At 43.0% G+C, this 12,592-nt stretch overlaps 1 long non-coding RNA gene across 1 annotated transcript; it reads left to right on the forward strand.

Annotated features, from left to right (window-relative positions):
• Positions 1-3,706: 3,706 nt before the first annotated feature.
• Positions 3,707-12,234, forward strand: LOC148184772 (uncharacterized). The gene is made up of 3 exons (XR_015771936.1): positions 3,707-3,841; positions 7,813-7,899; positions 8,976-12,234. It is a non-coding gene; the product is annotated as an uncharacterized LOC148184772 (long non-coding RNA).
• The last annotated feature ends 358 nt before the right edge of the window (positions 12,235-12,592 follow it).

A 12,592-nucleotide genomic window follows, 5' to 3' on the forward strand; every position in this document is an offset into this window, starting at 1 on the left:
GCCATCAAATTCTACATCTTCCTGGCTGCTTCTGCTTCTGACTGCTCTGCTTTCACATACTTGAATCTGGGGGAAGTTTTTCACATGCACAGCTACCACAGTGAGTATAAAAATGAGTACAACATTTTGGTGTTTGTTTTCTCTTGTTTACATCTGCAGCTGGTCACTTGTGACAGCATGTTGGCTAATGAACTTTAGCTTTGACTGCACTAACCTAAGAGTCATTGAGTCTGCTCTGGAGTCTGGAGTTGACAAACTTGTACAACTCCTCTGGAGGGCTTCACAGCCCAGGCTGGGCTCTGGGCTGGCAGGGGTCAGTTCAGGCTGCCTCCAGTGTTTCAAGCTTTATCCATTTCTGTTTGCACCCTTAGCACTATTGTACTGCAGCTATCACAAGAGAGTGGCTTCTGAGCTGCCCCTAGAAAAGTGTTTATAATACACCCGTGTCAGGACATTTTGGTGCCCATTTAAACCTTCCTCGTTGCCTCTCACTCTCCCTTTCACAATTCCCAGAGTCTGAAGTGACATTAAAATCTGAATAACTTCTGTCAGTCTATTCCCTTTGCCAGCCCTCTGAATGCACTGACTCCTGGGCTGGGAGACACCACTAAGTGTCCACCAGGAGGTACCTACTCTGCTCATTCAGGACTTCATTTTTGTCAGAGTTAAACCAGTGGTTTTCATTAGTGCACTGCGTGAAAGAAAAACACAGCACAGACACGTCATTTAATGTATTAATTAGAATAAATTCACCACTAATGTTACCCATAGTGTCCTTCTTAGAGCATGAAAACAAAACATTTGCTCATTTCAATGGAGCATTTCCCCCCCTCTGCTTCCCAAGTGAAAAGGGCTTTATTATCATTGTTCCCACTCCTGTATTCCATGTGTGACTCCAAAGCAGAGCCTGAGGTATTTCATTTCTTACCTGGCAGGATCATTTTAATGTATTGAAATCAGCCTGACTTACATCTGCTTTGCAGATCATCACTGGCATACTTAAAAAACTGTTATAAGTCTATAACAATGCTTTTCTCCCCTCCCCCAGTGCTCCAGTAATGTCAAGATTTATTGAATCTGAAGGTCCAGTTGTGACCTTGGCTCCCACTCACTAAATCTGAACCTCTGGGGTCCATAAATCTTTGTGTGCTATTCAATTTATAGAAGTGAACATCTGCTTATCATACAATATTTAAGTTGCAGGTGTATTCCACCAGTAAAATAAACACATGGGTTCGGTTGCCTGGGCTATAGGACATTACACAGATGTTGATGGGATGGTGATGGTTTTGCCTGTTGGGAGAGCCCTCACTGTTGGCAGAGTGGTGAGGTGGCTCTCAGGACTCTGCATCCCTGGGAAGTGAGGATGGCACGGCTTTAACCCCAAAACTCAGCCTAATCCTGCTTGAGAGCAATGCCCGAGGTGCACACAAATCACACAGGAGAAAAACTCCTGTCTTCCTGCCTCTCCCACGTCTGGTGGGAAAGGCATCAGCCCACGTAAGGATGGTTCTGCACAACCTGGGGAATGAGGGGCAGAGCAGTGGCTCTGTTTCTTCATTCAAGTGGTGAAAAATACGGTGCACAAGAGAACCCTATCTCAGAGCGTGCACGGAGAGAGAGAGGCCTACAAACACCTGAATATGATGAGAAAGGCTGAAAACTCCTGCTCCACTGTGTAAGCAAAACATTGCTGACCCCAAATCATTGTAGAGAACAAAAGGAAATATCCACTGTGAGTGAAAAGGAGGAAAGAGGAGGTGACTGAGCAAACATCATTAGAGGGTCAGTGGTGGCTGAGCTGGGAAACAGAGACACAGCAGAAATCCAAGGTGCCTTTGTATGACCTGTAGGAGATGACAGGACACAGGACTTTTGACAACTGAAGAAGCCAGAGGAGAGAGCATTTCCACAACTAAAAGAGAGAGATGGGACAGTGAGATCACCCAGCTGCTCCCCATGAGTTGTACACTCACCCAGAAGTGCCACTCCAAGCAGTGCCTGGTGAGCAACTGAGCTCAGAGTGTTGTGGGCATACACAGCAGCTGAGGCAACATTTCTGGTTGCTTTCCATCCCAACAGGTGGCAGGGAGAGAGCCTTTCTCCTGTTTTGTCCAAGAGACTCCTCCTGAAGGGCTTTGGCCCAGTGCAGGGTAAAGTGTCAATTTAAAGCAGGTAGTAAAAGTGCCTTTGGGCCTGAAGCATTCTAAAAAGCAGGTTTGCATTTTAAAAAGTGTTCATCTCCCTTTGTCAGAGAAAGAGCCCCTCTGCCATAAGCTTACTGGAGGGTGGGGCTCTCTCCTCCCTGTGAGCAGCTGCCTGGGGAGGGAATGGAATGGAATGGAAGCAGCTCCACAGCATGGCATGTGCTGGGTGAGGAACTGGGCAGAGCGTCCTGCAGGCCATGGGGCTGTGTCAGCAGTGAGCTGGCACCAGCTCAGTGGCCCTGTTTTGCAGGAGGACAAAGGAGGAGCAGCACTGCAGTATTTCCAAGGCAGAGCCTGTTCTGTCCAGAAGGACACTGTCCTTCCTCCTGCTCACTCCTGCCTTGATGCTCCAGGGTGTCCACGTGGCCCTGGAGCAGCCTGAGACACTGCTGGAGACACTTCACACAGCCTTGCACTGAAAATGGGAATTCACCAACTGGACATGGGTTGCAGTGCTGCAGAATGCATTTTCCATCAGTTTTGTCCCTGTCCCTGCTGCCAGAGGTGTCCTCATGAGCTCATTGTACACATGTTGGAAGGTGACCAGCTCAGGTCATTGCTGCTCACAAAGAAGGGCAAGAGGGCATCTAGTTAACAGTAACAAAGCACCTGAAGAAAAAGTATCATGAAATATTGTAGCTCTACTTCAATAAAAACATCTATTAATATATTTCAAGACCTTCCACTGTTGTTTTCTCCTCCCTCCAGGGTAGTCTAACCCCAGCCATAATTTAGCATGAGGCATAAATATCTTCACTTATTGTACCCATAAAAGAAGAAAATTGGGAATTTGCTCAGACTGCCAGGAATCTGGAATTTGTTGATGAATGGATATTTGGCTGAACACAGTGAATTCCCAGCTAATTGAAAGCAGATAATGAAATAATGCATTTACCTTGAAAAACATAATTTTCTTAATAAATAATTAAAATGGTATTCTTCTGACAGATGAAATAAGAAAAAAAATCAGGATTAATTCATATGCTGTGTATTATATCGTACTTCAGTCATACCCTATGAGGAGATTAAAAACAATAAATCTTTTTTTTTCAGCACAGTGCCAGAGAGTGCTTTGGTCTAGAAAATGCAAGGGCCATCCTGTTCAGGGGAGTTTGGTTTCAGTCATCATCACCCTATGCTTCTGTCTCCAAATATCATACCTAGCGAGAAGAATGCAGAGGCCAGGGATAAAAAACAACCTTGGAAAAATGTAGGTGGTGTCCAGCATGATCACAAACACTTGAATTAGCATATCTGTAAGTGTTCACCCTTCTCATCTCCTTCTCATCCTTGGGGTAGGCCAGCAAACCTGTTTCCCATTGCACTGGTGGGAATCCGTGGCTAGGAGTTACCCTTCAGTCAAGGAGCAATGATTTTCAGCTGAGGGAGGCTAATGGCTGAAAACATATCAGCTTGAAGCACTTGCAGATGATGTGATCACACCCTCCATTCTAAGGAAAAGATTAGCAAAGGATCCAAATAAGAGCATATGGGTCCAAATACCCCAGTCTGGGTAGGGCTATGACTTGGAAGCCCTTCTGGATCTAGAAGTAGTTTCCTCCCTTATTTATGCAATAGGACGAAATTGAACTGCAGAACTGAACTCCAAAGCGTGGAGCTTACAAAATGCAAAGGTGGATTTTTATTTTTTTTAATAGCTTTAGTTTGACAGTAATAATTTCTTGTCAGACTGTGGTTTGAGTGAAACACAATGTTCCCAAAGAGACACAAAACCTGACAAATTTTAATCTGCTAAACTGCAAAACTTGGCTATCCTAATTGGAAGCGTTACTAATCTGGGTTAAGTTTGGAATTATTTTTCAATGAATTTGTAGCAGGTTGTGGTTTTGGGCAAAAGCCATGGAAAACTTGGTAGTTACACAGATTTTTAATGGGAATAAGGGGAAAACCACAGTGATTTTGCTTGAGTTGTGATTTAGAACTTTAGACTTGGTCAAATTGATGGGCTGCGAGGCCATGTGAAATAAAAGAACAAGTCTTGTAAATGGAAACTTCCCCACCAAGTGTAGCAGATCTGCTCACAGAGGTGCTTCCTCTCAGATCAGTTCTTGAGTTTCAAGCACAGAGACATTTCCAGCTTCTTCCTAAAATCAGTGGGCAAGAAGTCCTACAAGGCCACAAAAGGAGCTGAGGAGTATGAAGAAATGGGATGAATGGTTTTGAATCTATACCTCCTCTGCTACTAAATGTTCACTGATTTGTGAGACCTGTTAAGCCCTCTGCCTTGAGGAAATTTCTGAGTGGTCAAGACAAAAGAAGAGCTGCTGAAAAGTTTAACATTAACTAAACAGGGTGGTTGCGCTAGCTAAGACATCTTATTTTGTTTGTCTGTAAGAGCATCTATCTGGTAAAAGCAAAGAGTAACTTTGGGAATGTTTGAGCACTCTAAGGTGTAGAATAGGGTCTTCCCAGTTGTCTCAATGGTGAGACAGTCTGAGGGTTGAAAGACTCACTGAAAGAAAGCATATGTCACCATTGCCACTCTATTTTATCAGAGTTTTGGGGGGCTAGAAAAGACCTTAGGGCTTTCTTGAATGATCCTCATTGTAATACAGCCCATGGAACCTACATCAGTTTCTTCAAAGTCAGCTTTAAATTCCCAATATCAATGTTTTAGAGTACCTTTTTTATATTGTTTTGGTTTTTTGTTTTTGGTTTGTTGTTTTTTTTTTTTAATTTAGTGAATGCTCCAGGCTTTATTAGAAACTGATTAATAACAAGTCCTGGTAAGTACTTCTGGCAGTTAATTATTTTCTCCTCTGAAGAACAATGTCTTATTTCCATCAGAATGAACCTATCCATCATCAGACCATGAGATTTGTTAAACCTTTGTCCAAGAAGTGAAGGACTTTGTCTTTGGGCAAGTTCTGCTGTCTGTGCAGCCGTAACTTATTAACATCATGTCATCCCTGAGCCTTCCTTTGGACGTGTCACATAAATTGAACTCTTGAATCTCTCAGAAGAGAGCATGTTTTCCTATCCTTAATAAAGTTAGTGTGTTTTTTGTCTGAATTCTCTCCATTTTATTTTTTCTGAACACCAAAACAACTGTAGGAGCCACCGCACCATTATAGAACAAGTGGATACCTGCTCCACGGTGCACCCTGCTTTGCAAAGCCAAAAGCTGTCTTGGCCCCTTCAAACCATGAGCTGAAGTTTTCCCGACTTTCTACCAGGATCTGGAGATATCTGCAGAATAACCAATCTACTCACTTGGAAAGTCTGGCCTGCTTTGCTCTCCCTGATTGTGCTCTGCCACAGTTAAGGAGCAAATGGGCTCTGCCCTTCACCAGTCCCTCAGTCTCTCTTGTTTGCCATCAGCAGGGAACAGTTAAACAGTGAGGAGCCAAGAACCCTGCTCATGAAATTGGACAATTCCCCAAAGACAGTTTTATCTGAGGTAAAATAGTCCTGTTGGTAAAACAGTCCAACAGTATCATTTATATCAGCTCTATCACCTTTACTGATTAAACATGTTCCTGTTCCAGCATTATAAAGTTATTTTGATAGGGTCTGTTTTTGATAAACTCATGATAATTTCAATGTATTTCTATTTTCCCCCTGTAATTCTTAAGAGAGTTCCCAAATAACCATTCTATTATTTTGTTCAGATTGGTGTCAGGCTGACAAGTCTATATTTATTCACATCATCCTAGTTACTGTGTTTAAATGCTGGCACAGCTTTATCTTTGCTTCACATCTGTAACTTCTCTAGTGTTCCAAGACTTATTCAAAATCAGCAGCAGGGGTTCAGTGAATATCTTTCCCTTTTGGATGCAAATTATTCAGGAACTGCCAATTAAAAATTTCCAAGTTTAGAAAGTTGTTACAAAAGAAAGGCTTGTTTTTCTTACATAAGATGCAGTGCATTATCTGGCTTTTTCCCAAACAGAAGTGGGAAATATTTACTCATCATTTTTACTGCTTTGGGTTTATTATTGGCAGTTTTAGCCAATAGACTTAGTCCATTTAGAAGCAATCTGGTCCTTTTACAGTGATCCCATTTGTAGCTAACATACTTTTAAAACTCCTGCTGACCATAGAAGTCTACATTTGTCCTCTTACCATGATGCTATCATTTACAGCCTGTAATTCATAGTCATTACCACCAATTTACTCAATTTTTTTTGATTAGTGACTTCTCCGGACTTTGGTCTTTAGTAGGGGTTCTCAGGACTAGACATCAGAGAACCCACTCCAGAATGTTTGTTCCCAAGTTGCTAGAAATCTGGAAGCAGGCCAAGACCCTTACCAGCAGTGCAAGTCCTTCTCAGATGGTGCTCACCTGATCCTCCTGAAATACCCAGTAAAGACTGATTGAAACATTCCAGTCATGGGAATCCTCCTGCCAGATTTCAGCCAGCTGACCAGGTCAAATTTGTGTTTCTAAAGGAGTGAAAATTGTTCCCAATTCACTCTACAAGCAATTACAGTTTGTTTTCCTGCTTGATTTTCTGATTTGATGCTAAATGGATGGTTGGATCTTCTCCTGCTTGTCGCCCCTCTGCTCCAGTGAGCCAGGGATGTCAGTCCCTCCCTGAGACAGGCTCCCCTTCCCACCACAGCCCCTGCACCAGAAAACAGAACCAGCCAAACCACAATGTCATGACAGCTGCTCTTGGTATTTTAAAATGGCCAGTGGTGGTTTTGCTTATGAAATAAAGTTTCTAGCTGTTTCTCACGTAACACAGGAGACAGCCTGTCTCAGTGCAGATTGAATTATTATAATGAAGCAATCATCCTTTTGCTGCAAGTCTAACCGAGTGATAAACAGAAACAATACTCAGCTAAAATATTGTCTGACTCCCTCCAAAAAGTCCCCTCAGGTCTTTAAAGAGATGTGGAAAAGTAGTCTAGGTTAGGCCAATGTTCTGCAATAATTAGGATAAAGAAGGGAAACATGAAGTCATTCTTCTTTGAGAGTCACATTCATCCTATTTATTAGGATTATCTGGCTGGTTTTCAAGTTGATTTAATGGGAATGTTATCAGTTCTTAAAATTCTCAACTTTATTTTCTTGTTGATGTTCAGTGTTGGGTGAAAAACACAGAATAATACAACTTGAAGCAAACTGGTCATCTATTAGCAAATGCTTGTTCTGCATTTTGTACATACAAAAGCTTGATGGTAGTGGTGAGGCTGGGCCTGGTCATCTTAGGAATCATTTTCTAGAATAAATCCACTTGGGGTTCATGGCTTGCTCAGGTAGATTCAGGTGGAATCTGCCTGAAGCAAGTAGACACTCAAGGCTCAAATAAACCCAGGGCAGGATTCACCTCACCTGGTTTTAGGAAGCTGGAATGAAAGTTTTATGTCATCAGTGGAGAATGGCAAGTTTGTCAGGGGTCTCAGTTTTCCTTTCCTGTAACAGGTGCCCACACAGGTGTCCAGAGAGACTTCAGTTTTATTTAACCATTATTATTTATTCTCAACAGCCCCAAACTCTGTGGAGCAGTGCTGGTCCCCTCAACAGGACTGTCCCAGGAGTAGAGTTCTGCCCAGGCTGGGTGAGGTGGGCAGAGAGCAGGTCTAAGCTGCTCATCAGTGTATGCTGAAAATGTGATTTGATCCTCTTACGTTTCAGAGTTTGAGAGACAACAATGGAATTCCCACAGCTCTTCCCTTCCAAGTGTCCTGCCAGTTTTGGAATGCTCTTCAGCAATTTGGGAAGGTATTAGACTTGCAAATCAATTTATTGCTTTGACTTTGGCATTCTCATTAGGGCCCTGGCTGTACATCTGAACTGTTACCCTGGCTCAGTTTACCTTCTTGTAAACTTCACTGATACGTGAAGTGTTGGATGGATCCTTTCTAAAACATATTGTCCTGTTAAAACACATTTAAAGAGTCTTGTAAACCCTGGAGATTAACCCCAATGTTTATGGAGAGTTATAGATGTTAATTCTTGCATATTTGTCATTCCAAAGCACGGCCTGGTGGCAAACATTCTTCCTACACCACAGCATTTGCGTCAGTGGGATTTGTCCATGCTCTGATTCCTTAGGACAGAGAAAAGAAATGGGAAACTGAGGAATATGGGCTTTTACCATCCTAGACTACATTAGCTGGTCATAAAATCCCAGCACTAGCTCATAGCAGGGGACTGGGAAATAGAAGGATCATCCCCAGAGAATGGTTTTGATTAAAAATACAGTGATAAGAGATGGTCTCACCCTGAAGAAGTGGAATTTTCTCTTTCAAGTTTTGTTAATGTTCCTGTTTTGGAGCACCTTTTTGTATGACCTCTTCCCCTTGTCTTGCCAAACACACTGAGTTGGCAGCAACAACCCCACAAACCTTCAGCTTCCTCACCAGCTGTGGGTGTCTTAATCTGCCCAGAAATCATCAGTTTCGTCTCTTCTAGGAATGGAAGATTTTTAACATCAGCAAGATTCTATCTGGCAAAATAGTAGATAAACCAGTGACAGACTCAACTGTTTGGGGTATATCGGCGTAAATGTAGGGAAATATGTCCTGTGTGATCATAAAAATGCATGTGTGTATTTGTTTTGTGTGTATATATACATATATATACATGTATGGCCAACAGAAATCTGAGCAAATTCAATTTGTCTGAGTTAAACCTTTACTACATCTCCATAAAGCTAGCCCTGGCAACTTTGTTTGAAACAGAACAGAAAGCACATTTTGGGTGGTATAATTTCTTTAGAAGACAGCAGATGTATCAGTTATGACACTCAGAGGAGTCACAACTAGCTCAAGATTTTAAACCTTATGGATTTTTAGGGAGATGTGATATGTGAAAGAGACACCACTGTGGAAGGAGACATGATGATGATGATGATGATGATGATGATGATGAAGAAGAAGAAGAAGAACAAGGAGGAGGAGCAGAAGAAGAAGGAGAAGATGGAGGAGAAGGAGGAGAGGGAGAAGAAGGAGGAGAAGGAGGAGAAGAAGAAGAAGGAGGAGGAGAAGAAGAAGGAGGAGGAGAAGAAGGAGAAGAAAAGGTAGTGCAGCTCTGACCAAGCACCTTGTGAACAGCTTCTGTCCAGAACTGTTGTGAGGGGTACCTGCAAAGAACTCCATTCCTGATGTTGATTATCTCTACTTTCAGCAGAACAGGTCTTTATAGTTTTGGTATTTTTTTCCTTCATGCCTAATTTGTTAGATAAACAGATGCCTTCAATAAGTCAAGTGGATTTATTATGTTTAATTTGACTGTCTTCTGGATCCCAAATTTTGGCTGACCACTGTGACTAAGATGAGTGAAGTAGATGGAAATAAATCATCCTCAGGCTAGCCAACTCAAATTCAATTTTTTTCTCTTTGATGGAAGATTCTTTTAAGCTCAAACAAAGAGAAAAAGTTCTCTGTACAACTGGGAAACCAAGAGGCAATTACAGGGAAATTAAATGAAAGCAACTCATGCAGTTCTTTCTTGCTACTTGAAAAAGCTGTGTTAATGATTTTTGCATAAAAATTAATCTGATAGATTGAATATATTTTTTCTCTTTTTTAATGCCTTTCCAAGAGAGCTCATTATTTACAAAGCATTCATGAATCAACAATATTTTCTGGGTAACTTTTCAAAAATATTTCTTATTCTCTTGGCCTAGAGCAGGCCACATTGAGTAGTAGATACTTACAATGCCTTGCTTGTGTGTTTCATTATGTTTCACATTTCTGCTTTTTGCCCAAAGAAGTGCAGCTCAAAAAATCAGGTTTCTAGTGACCATTTCTCTTATCCAGCTACATCTGTGATGCAACACAAAGAAAGGTGCACTCACCTGTCGAAAAAAAATTTATGTGCAACATAGATGGTAAAAAAGACGTGCTCCTTTTTGATTTTGGAGCATTCTGGGGCTCTGGGTTTCTAGTAACAGATAAATCTTTAGAAGATATTTCCCTTAATCCCTTTTCTGTGTCCAGCCTCAATAAACAGATATGACTAAGAGAGGGCAGCCTGTAAGCAACAATGCAAACCCCAGTGCGCTTTTCTATCTGTTTATTTGGTTGTACTTTACAATAATTAAGTTCTCCTGTTAACAGTTGTGTGGGCACTGCGTGGAAATTTTACTGATAATGCTTGAATTTCACTTCTTGCCCTTCCTCAACATCTCATTCAGGAAACTTGCCTCATGTGGGAGCAGCTTCTGTGTCCTGCTAATCCAAGAGCACAGGTCAGAGTGAAAATGAAGGCATAATATAAAGACAGTTTGGCCCTAGGATGACTAAGGAATTTGAGTTTGTTATCTCAAATAGATAAAACTCAGGAAGCCAAAATTACTTCATCTTGGAGCAGTGTAGAATTGGATGAAGACAGCTCCTCCATGGGCAGAGAACAGGGAAGGCTCTCCTTCCCAATAATTTATGAATTTCACGCGGGACACGGGATGGGCCATAGCTTCAAACAGCAAATCCAGTCCCTGCATTTCCTTATGGGATCTGACTCTAGCAGCTGATCCTGCGGCAGGGTGTGGACCAGGATCCTGCCTGCCTTTCCCAGGACCGTGCAGGATCCTTCCAGGCACCACAGCTTGGGCCCTGGGGCTGCCAAAACAGAGCCAGGGGTGGCTGAGGGTGCTGCTCCCTGGCTAGGTACAGTCTCTCCACCCAAAGAGAGGAAAGCTATTGAACTGCTGAAGGGGTCAGTAACAAAAGCCTGGCAAGTTTTGCTTATATTCTGGGAGTCATAGTGGCCCCCTCAGGGTTTGTGCCTCCGCTGTTTCTCTCAGTAGAGCAAATTTAGACCTTTATTTTGCAACACATGTTATGTGCAGGTTTCTTATGCTCTGCATGAGCTGGAATTCCTTCCATGGTCACAGCAGATCTTTGTGTGGGCAAGGGTGGTCATGGAAGTGATTTCATCTCACTCCTTGAATGTGTCCAGAGGGAGGGGAAAAGCTCACAGGCCTTTGCTTTGTTGCCTCCCTCTACAAAGGCCTTGGGACAAGCAGGAATCAGGCTTTCAGCATTATAGGGAGAACCCGAAACTTCAGGATTTCCCTGTCACTAACAAATGTAGCCTGGCTGCTGCATCTGGTGTCTTTCTTCCTTAGTGGAGAAAGGAGAAGATGTTGTTGATTGGGTCTACAATGAAGACTAATGGGGAAGACACCAGAATACCGAGTGTGCAGCAAGCAGAAGCAACTTGCAGTTTATTGAGTTTGATCTGGGTGAATGAGCCCTTGATTGTGCAGCTACCTCAAGACACGGTGTGAGTGCCAGTGCAAGCAGCTTGTCATGAAGCCTTGGGAGACATGGCATTCCCAGTGACCAGAGGCTCCCTCTCCTCTGCTGTTGGGGTGGGAGCCCCTGGAGGGGCGTTCGGTCCCACGGCACAGGGCGGCAAGCCATGCCGACCCTGGGAATTCTGCCTGTCCCTGAGACCACCTGGAGTCAAGAAAGCCAGATGAGATTCTTGTTGGGAGGAATCACAGGCTCTTTGTGGAATCCAAGACTGCAGCACCACCAAGGGAATAAAAAGTGGCAGTCTCAAGTGAAAACAGGCCTCTCTGCCTTTCTGCTTGTCAGGGCATTGAGGCTAAAACACCACCACAGAGACAACCACCAGCTCATTTTTTGCAAGGAAGGGCCTGTGTTAATTGCTTTCTGTCCCAAGCAATTGCTTCTTGCAATTAATCTGTGTCTTTTTCTCCCTTACTGGGGCTTGTGGCGCAGGGCTTTAGCAGGTTGGCCTGCAATAGGATGACTTAGCATTTGTGCCACCTTCAGCCTCCCAGGGCTTGGGTGAGCTTTGAGTGGCTTAACCAGGGCTGCCCACAGCTGCTTCTCCACACGAGAACTCCTTTGGATGAGCAGGGCTGGAGGGATGAGTAAGTCAGCTTGTCTGGGCTGACCCCTGGATGGTGTTTCCCTGCTTGGATGAGCACAGGGGAAGAAGGAAGGTGCAGATCATGGGAAAGTGGTGAGAACCACCCTCGATGAGCCAATTACTCAAACTTTCCCCCTTGGATTTTGTCAGGTGCCTCTTTCAAAAACCTTAACTCACACTGTTAGGAGTTTAATTTTAGGTTCTTGCCTCCCACATATGGCTTTTATACTGTGGGAAGCCTTCAGACATATCACACTTAATCACTGTTTATCCTTACTCATTTTCTTGCCATGCTGGATATTTGTTTTTAATCAAGAACAACTTTTCTGTGTCATGCATTCATCCAGCTAAATGACAATGTGCAGTTCTGCTCCAAGAAGCCACTATGTTTTGCTGCATCATTTCAAAGCAGGGCTTGTTGAGTTGGGTAACAATATGGCTTTTTCTTCTGCCACCCCGGGGCAGCTGGCACAATTTTGAGGCAATAAAATAAATGATTTCTTATTTTTTGCCTTGTCCAAAGAAATAGAGCATAAGTTTCCTTTCTCTGGCCGGCTGTGTGGCA

Source organism: Pseudopodoces humilis, chromosome 2 (genome assembly GCF_049639895.1).
Source record: "Pseudopodoces humilis isolate 2021_Gansu_Grassland_sample_001 chromosome 2, ASM4963989v1, whole genome shotgun sequence".
Lineage (NCBI taxonomy): Eukaryota > Metazoa > Chordata > Aves > Passeriformes > Paridae > Pseudopodoces > Pseudopodoces humilis.